Here is an 8,789-nt window from a genome sequence, read left to right on the forward strand (position 1 = left end):
ATGCCTCAGGTGGGACAGGAAGTTGGACGCACGGGGGGGAGGCCAATCCCCCCAGCTCCCGAATTGCGACGCAAACGTAGGGGGAAGAGGTTGGGTCTGCCAAAGCTTTGGTGCTGGAAGAAAACGCGCCAATCGCCATTCGGAGGTTCTGACACCTCACCTTAAGGATGCATTTTTACTGCTCTGAACACTGTAAATAATCAGCACTTAATAAAAGCCTTAAAAGACCATGCTGGAGTCGTTACTCTAGAGTAGCCATATCAGGCCCTCTGACAGCAACCTCCGAATCTTTTTTTGGCTACTTTGGAGTGCAGCGATGAGCGCTCAAGAGGCTGAGCATTGGAGGCTGGAGGCCGAAGCAGCGAAGCAGGAGCTACGGAACCTCACAGCGCAGGCACAGCAGCAATTGCATGCCGCTCAGGAGGAAGCGCGAGGGGCGCAGGAGGAGCTGAACAAGCTGGTGGACCAGGTGAGGACAAAAGAGGAGACTGAGAAACAGCTAAGGGTGATGGTATTGGACCTGCAGAAAAAGTTGGAAGAGGAGAAAGCCGCTAGAGGTGGGGGGGCACCCCAGCCGCAGCTAGTCCAAGTGAGAAGGGGACAGAGCCTAGTCACCAAGTTTAGCGGCGACCCTAGGGAGTACCTAGGATTCGAGACAGAAATAAATTATGCGCTGGAATTGCATGCAGCAGAATTCCCAGATGACGCGCACAGAGTCTCCTTTATCATAGAGCATTTGACGGGGGCCGCCCGAGAATGGGTAAGACCGCTCATCGCGCAAAAAAATCCTTGCATGAAGAACGCAAAATTATTTCTAGAAGCTTTAAAAATAATGTACGCTAGTGACAGTGAAATGGAGGCCACTAAAGAGGAGCTTCATAACTTAACACAAGGAAAATCGACAGTTAGGGACTACTGGGCGAGATTCACCATGCTGGTGCACAAACTGGGGTGGGATCTGCAAAGTGAGCCAGTGAAATCAGCCTTCTACCTGGGTTTGCACGCAGACGTTAAGGATGAGCTGGCAAGAGGTCCTAGACCGCGGACTATGGATGAGTTAAGCAAAGCGGCGCTAGCGGTGGGGGTGAGACAGGAATCCAGATGGTATGACAAACAAGCGACGCGCGCAGCAAAACCTTGGTTCCCAAGCTCCCAGGACAGACCACATCACCAAACCCCACCCCAGGGCCCGCCCCCAGACCCGCCCAGACCAAGCCCAGAGCCGGAACCGATGGAGATCGGTGGAGCGCGCGCGCGGGCTTTTCAAACCCCGGCGGCGCCAAGACGCAAGGAGGGAAGAGGCGGGAATTGCTTTCTCTGCAACTCCCCCCGGCATCGCGTCAGAGACTGCCCTCATCGCAGAGAGTGGCAAGGAAAGGCGGGAACGGTTGTACCTTCCCCCACTGAAGCAGCACCACAGCAGGGAAACGAGACAGCCTGGCTGCAGGAGACAAGGGGCAGCAGCCAGGCACAGTCAGCAGACAACAGCCCCAGCCCGCCCACCCGCACAGAGAGGAGCAGAGCCAGCCCACCCCTCCCAGAGCAGGAGTGGTTCTAGAAGTCACGCTAACGCTCCCAAATGGCTATCCCCTGACAGTCCTCGCCTTAATTGACAGTGGTGCCTCAGCCAACTTCTTCTCGAGAAACTTTGCAGAAGAGCACCAGATCCAGCTTCTGCAGCTGGATTTTCCCCTGCACGTAGCCACCATTGACGGCAGAGAGTTGCTGGGAGGGGCCATCACTCATCAAACCCCCCCCCATGAGAATGACGGTGGGAAGGCACTCAGAGACACTGGCTTTCAACGTCACAACCATCTCAGACCCCCCCCCCATCGTTTTGGGAATGAGCTGGCTGGCGCGCCACGACCCCTCCATAAGTTGGCACCAGAGATGCATCACGTTTGGGTCGGACTTTTGTCTGGAACATTGCATGCAGCACCAACCAGGGGAGGGGCCTCCAATAGCCACGGTGGCCACCATGCATGTCAAAGGGGGTGAGGCGATACCCAAGCAGTACTGGGACCTGCAGGAGGTCTTCAGCGAAGCGGAGTCCGAACACCTACCCCCACACAGGTCTTTCGACTGCCAGATCAACCTGGTGCCAGGGGCAACGATACCCCCAGCCAAGCTGTACGCCATGTCAGATCAGGAACTCGAGGATTTGCGTGCGTTCATAGACAAGAACCTCAAACGGGGGTTCATCAGAGAAAGCAAGGCAGCAGGGGGCAGCCCGGTCTTCTGGGTGGACAAGAAAGACACGCAACAGCGCCGTCTTGTGGTGGATTTCAGACGGCTCAATTCAGTGACAGAGCCAGTGGCTTTCCCCATGCCCAGAGTGGACGATCTCCTGACAGCGGCACGCAGGGGCAAGATTTTCACCAAGCTAGACCTGAGGGGGGCGTACAACTTGATCAGGATTCGGGAAGGCGATGAGTGGAAAACCACGATGTTCACGCCTCTGGGCTCTTTTGAATATCTGGTGATGCCCTTCGGGTTGCAAGGGGGCTCAGCATGCTTCCAGGCCTTCATGCACCACGTCCTGGGGTCCCTTCTCTTCAAGAACTGCTTAGTCTTCCTGGATGACATCCTTATCTATTCCGCTGACCCAGTGCAACATGTGAAGGATGTCAGGGAGGTATTGCAACGCCTGAAGGAGAACCACCTGTATGTGAAGCTGGAGAAGTGCAAGTTTCACACCAGGGAAGTGGACTTCCTGGGCTACAAACTGTCAGACAAGGGACTGGCGATGGACAAGGACAAGGTGCAGGCCATCCTGGACTGGCACAGCCCCAGGACGCGCAAAGATGCCCAACGCCTCCTAGGATTCACCAATTTCTACAGGAAATTCATCAAGAACTTCTCGCGGGTTACGGCTCCCATCACGGACTGCCTGAGAGGCAAGCAGAAGTTCAGGTGGACGCCAGAGGCGCAAGCAGCGTTCGAAAGCCTCAAGAGGGTGTTCGCATCCGACCAGAACCTGTTCCATGTGGTGCAGGATGCGCCCCTACGCGTGGAGACAGACGCTTCAGACCGGGCTTTGGGAGCGATCCTGTTGCAACTGGATGCCAACAGAGAGTGGAGACCTTGTGCCTTCTTCTCCAGGAAGCTGACACAGCCTGAACGCAACTACACGGTGTTTGATAGGGAACTTCTTGCGATCCACGCTGCTTTCCAGCACTGGCGACACTTCCTGGTGGGCGCCAAGCACCCCATCCAGGTGTGCACAGACCACAAGAACCTGGAGTTCTGGAGAACGGCCAGGGTGCTCAACCAGCGACAGATACGGTGGGCAGAGTTCTTCTCGAACTTCAACTTCTCCATCCACTACATCCCGGGGGAGCAGAATGTCAGGGCGGATGCCCTCTCCCGCAAACCAGAATACATGGAGCAGGAGTTGCCACCAGCGCCCAGGCACATTTTCCCCCCATCAGCATGGTCCTGCGGAGCAGCAGTGGTGAGCGAGGCAGAACTCACAGCACTGACGGCAGCAGATGAGTTTGCCTCCCGCATCTTCAGAGAGCTACGAGGGGGGAGGGAGCAGGCTAAAGACTTTGAGGAAAGGAGGGGTTTGCTTTTTTACAGGGGAGCCCTGTACCTGCCCACCAAACAGCTGAGAGGTAAGGTCCTCAAGCAGATGCACGACAACCCAACGGCGGGTCATTTCGGAAGGGACAAAACCACTCACCTAGTCATGAGACACTTCTGGTGGCCAGGGGTGCGGGAGGATGTTCGGGATTATGTAAGGGGATGTGACACCTGCCAGAGAGCAAAGGTGGTTAGAGCGCCACCAGCAGGTTTGCTGGAGCCATTAGCCACACCGCACAGGCCGTGGGAAGTAGTGTCCATGGACTTCATCACAGACCTGCCGTCGTCCAGGGGCAAGACCGCAGTGTTGGTGGTGGTGGACCTCATGTCCAAAATGTGCCACTTTATACCGTGTGCCAGGGCGGTCTCGGCAGAAGAGACGGCCAAACTGTTTGTTGACCACGTATTCAGACTGCATGGATTGCTTATAAGAGCCGCCAATTTGTTTCCAGGTTCTGGCGGCGGCTAATGAACCTCCTGCAGGTGGAGGTCAGTTTGTCTACGGCTCGGCACCCGCAGACCAATGGACAGGCGGAGCGGGTCAACGCCATTCTGCAGCAGTACCTGAGATGTTACGTCAGCCAGAGGCAAACGGACTGGGTGGATCGCCTGCCACTGGCAGAATTTGCCTACAACAATGCGGTGCACGTCTCCACAGGGGTGTCGCCCTTTAAGGCCAACTACGGGCGCGACCTCAGATCTTTCCCGGAGAGGGAGGGGGAGGAGGAGGAAGAGGGCCCACAGGCAGAGGATTGGGCAGAGGACCTGGAGACGGTGCACCAGCAGCTCAGAGAACACTTGGAGAGGGCCAAGGAAGCGTACAAGAAGGGGGCAGATCGCCACAGGCGACCGGGAGAGGTCATCAGGGTGGGGGACAAGGTTTGGTTATCCTCGGAAGGTCTTCCCACCAGGGGGCGATGCAAGAAGTTAGCACCCAGGAGGCTGGGCCCCTTCACGGTCACGCAACAGGTCAACCCGGTAGCCTTCAGGCTAGCACTGCCTGAGGACATGAGAGTGCACCCAGTGTTTCATAGATCGCTGCTGTCTCCGTACAGAGAAAGTACCAGGTTCAGGGACAGCGATCAGCCTCCAGAGGGAGGGGGGGAGACGGGAGACGCCCGACAGCTCAATGAGGCAACTGAGATTTTAGACTCAAGGAGAGGGGTGAGAGGGCTGGAGTACCTGATAGCATGGGAGGACACTCCGCCGTCCCACAATGAGTGGATACCGGCCACGGAAGTACCTGAGGAATTTTTAGTGGAAGAGTTCCACGCCCTGTTCCCCCACAGGCCCAAGCCCTGGCACATGGAAAGGGAGGGAGAGGGGGAGGGGCGGGAGGAAGGGATCGCAGGCAGCAGCTCTCCATGGAGATGGGAAGCGGAATTTGAGGATACGGAAGAAGAGGTGTGGGTTTCACCGAGGTCGACTACGTCAGAGGCAGGAGAGGACTGGCAGAACATTTTTACTCCCACCAGCTCTGACGCCACTGACTTCTTGGGATTCCCGTCTTCTCAGGGGGAAGGAGAAAGATTGCAGGATTGGGGGGAAATTTTTACACCCACAGGCTCGGATGCCACAGACTTCTTGGGGTTTCACTCGTCCCCAGCAAGCAGAGAGCCCCTAGGGAGGGGGGGAGAGGAGCCTGGGAGGGGGGTGGATGTGAGGGACAAGGGATACAGGGAAGTCCCTCCCATCTTAAGTTCCAGCCCATCCCCAAGCGCTGGAGAGAGTAAGGAGAGCTCTGCCTCCAGCGGAGAGTCAGGAAGTGGTGTCCGAGGCTCAGGCAAGGTTGTGGAGCCCATGCCTCAGGTGGGACAGGAAGTTGGACGCACGGGGGGGAGGCCAATCCCCCCAACTCCCGAATTGCGACGCAAACGTAGGGGGAAGAGGTTGGGTCTGCCAAAGCTTTGGTGCTGGAAGAAAACGCGCCAATCGCCATTCGGAGGTTCTGACACCTCACCTTAAGGATGCATTTTTACTGCTCTGAACACTGTAAATAATCAGCACTTAATAAAAGCCTTAAAAGACCATGCTGGAGTCGTTACTCTAGAGTAGCCATATCAGGCCCTCTGACAGCTATCATGACACTGCAATCCTACGGTTGCAGTGTCGGAAGGTAATTAGACTGGATGACCTTGGGTGTCCCTCCTATTACCTGTGTTTCTCCGAAAAGAAGACACCGCCTTATATTTATTTTTCCTCAAAAAACAACACTATGGCTTATTTTCAGGGGATGTCTTATTTTCTTCTTCTTCCTCCTCCTCCTCCTGCCATGGTGGGCATTGCTGCTGCGCCTATCACTATGGCTTATTTAAATAGGTGGAAGATTCCACCTAAACATTAGGATGAACTTCCTGACAGTAAGAGCTGTTCGACAGTGGGATTTGCTGCCAAGGAGTGTGGTGGAGTGAGTCTCCTTCTTTGGAGGTCTTTAAGCAGAGGCTTGACAGGCATATGTCAAGAATGCTTTGATGGTGTTTCCTGCTTGGCAGGGGGTTGGACTGGATGGCCCTTGGGGTCTCTTCCAACTCTACGATTCTATGATTCTATCTAATTAATGGGTAGTTTTGTTCTCGTTTTGTTTTACCATTCAAGAGCTCTTTTTCAAATCTGAGTTAACAGCATAATCTCAGAAAGGCAGGCTTACGTAGAAAAGTTACAAATATGTACACCTGGAGTCTACTTAGCAGGGGCGTAGCCAGGATCAAAATTGGGGGGGCAAGGGGCAAGGGGCGGGGCCAAGGCACGGGGGGTGGGGCCACAGTGGGGCAAGGAAATCCATGGTCGTTCGGGGGCGAGGGGGCGCCAGGATCAGCCCGAAATCGGGCTGCTCCGACCCCCTCCTCCCCCTCCGCGATCGGCATCTTTTTTTTCCCGTGAGGAGCAACTATTTAATTCTTTTTTAAAAAATAAATTTTATTATTTAAAAGCACAAAGAGTGAAAACACGTACATACAAAAGAGTACAAAGATTAAAAGAAAAAGAAAAAGAAATTATGAGAAAAAAGGGGAAAAACATACCTCAAAAATAAACACCACTATTACAGTTGAACAGAGATACTTCCTGTCCCTCCTATTATACATTTTCACATATCTTGTACTTCACAGGTTTTAACTGATAATATCCCTTTTTTTCCTCTTCCATTCCATTTCAATCATTCTTAATATTCCCAAACATCATTCGATGTCCGCAAGTAGAGAATTGTTTGGATAGTATACTTTAAGATAATTTTTATATATACTCCACTCCTTTGTTACTTTTTGCACAGATAGATCTCTTATCGAATCAGTCAGCTTAGCCATTCGTATATAATTTAGCATTTCTGCTTGCCAATCCGCTTCACTCTTCCAACTTTTTGCCACCAATATTATGGCTGCAGTCACTCCATATAGAAATAAAGATCTTATTTCCTTTCTTATTTCTGATGGTAGTATATTTAGGAGGAAAATCTCGGGTGTCTTTTTAGATGTTATTTTAAATATTTTCTTAAGCTCCTCATAAATTACATTCCAGTATTCTTTTATATTTTGGCAAGACCACCACATCAGCAGTGTGATGCAGCAGCTCAAAAAGCCAATGCAATTCTGGGCTGCATCAATATAGCAGTATAGCATCTAGATCAAGGGAAGTAATAGTACCACTGTATTCTGCTCTGGTCAGACCTCACCCGGAGTACTGTGTCCAGTTCTGGGCACCACAGTTCAAGAAGGATACTGACAAGCTGGAACGTGTCCAGAAGAGGGCAACCAAAATGGTCAAAGGCCTGGAAACGATGCCTTATGAGGAACGGCTTAGGGAGCTGGGTATGTTTAGCCCGGAGAAGAGAAGGTTAAGGGGTGATATGATAGCCATGTTCAAATATATGAAAGGATGTCATAAGGAGGAGGGAGAAAGGTTGTTTTCTGCTGCTCCAGAGAAGCGGACACGGAGCAATGGATTCAAACCACAATGTGAGGGACAGGGGATACCAGGAGGTCCCTCCCATCTTAAGTACCAGCTCATCGCCAAGCGCTGGGGAAAGCAGGGAGAGTTCCGCCTCAAGCGGAGACTCAGGAAGTGGTGACCGAGGCTCCGGCAAGGTAGTGGAGCCCATGCACAAGGTGGGACAGGAAGGGGGGGAGCAAGGGGGGAAGGCCGATCCCGCTGACCCCGGAATTACGCAAGAAGCGTCGTGGGAGGAGATTAGGTCTTCCCAAACTTCTTTGCTGGAAGAAAACGCGCCAACCTCCATTCGGAGGTACTGACACCTGACTGACAACATGTATATAGATCGCTCCGAGCACTGTAAATTTGTTGTTTAGTCGTTTAGTTGTGTCCGACTCTTCGTGACCCCATGGACCATAGCACGCCAGGCACTCCTGTCTTCCACTGCCTCCCGCAGTTTGGTCAAACTCATGTTCGTAGCTTCGAGAACACTGTCCAACCATCTTGTCCTCTGTCGTCCCTTTCTCCTAGTGCCCTCAATCTTTCCCAACATCAGGGTCTTTTCCAAGAGACTGTAAATAATAAGCACTTAATAAAAGCCTAAAAGGACAATGCTGTGAGGAGTCGTTACTCTAGAGTAGCCGCATCTGCATCTATGACAGCTACCTCCGAATCTTTCTGGCTACTTTGGAGTTGCCGCGATGAGCGCGCAGGACGCGGAGCGTTGGAGGCTGGAGGCCGAAGCAGCGAAGCAGGAGATACGGAACCTGACAGCGCAGGCCCAGCAGCAATTGCTTGCCGCTCAGGAGAGTACCTAGGATTTGAGACGGAAATAAATTACGCGCTGGAATTGCATGATGCAGAATTCCCAGATGATGCGCACAGAGTCTCCTTTATCGTGGAACATTTGACCGGTGCCGTACCTGAGATGTTATGTCAGCCAGCGACAAACGGACTGGGTAGATCGCCTGCCACTGGCGGAGTTCGCCTACAACAATGCAGTGCACGTCTCCACAGGGGTGTCACCTTTCAAGGCCAACTATGGGCGGGATCTCAGATCGTTCCCGGGGAGGGAATGGGAGGAGGAGGAGGAGGGTCCCGCAGCTGAGGATTGGGCGGACGATCTGGAGACGGTGCACCAGCAACTCAGAGAACACTTGGACAGGGCTAAGGAGGGGGCGGATCGCCATCGGAGACCAGGGGAGGTCATCAGGGTGGGCGATAGGGTGTGGCTGTCCTTATCGGGGCTTCCAACCAGGGGGAGGTATAAGAAGTTAGCA

The sequence above is a fragment of the Zootoca vivipara genome, chromosome W (genome assembly GCF_963506605.1).
Source record: "Zootoca vivipara chromosome W, rZooViv1.1, whole genome shotgun sequence".
NCBI lineage: Eukaryota > Metazoa > Chordata > Lepidosauria > Squamata > Lacertidae > Zootoca > Zootoca vivipara.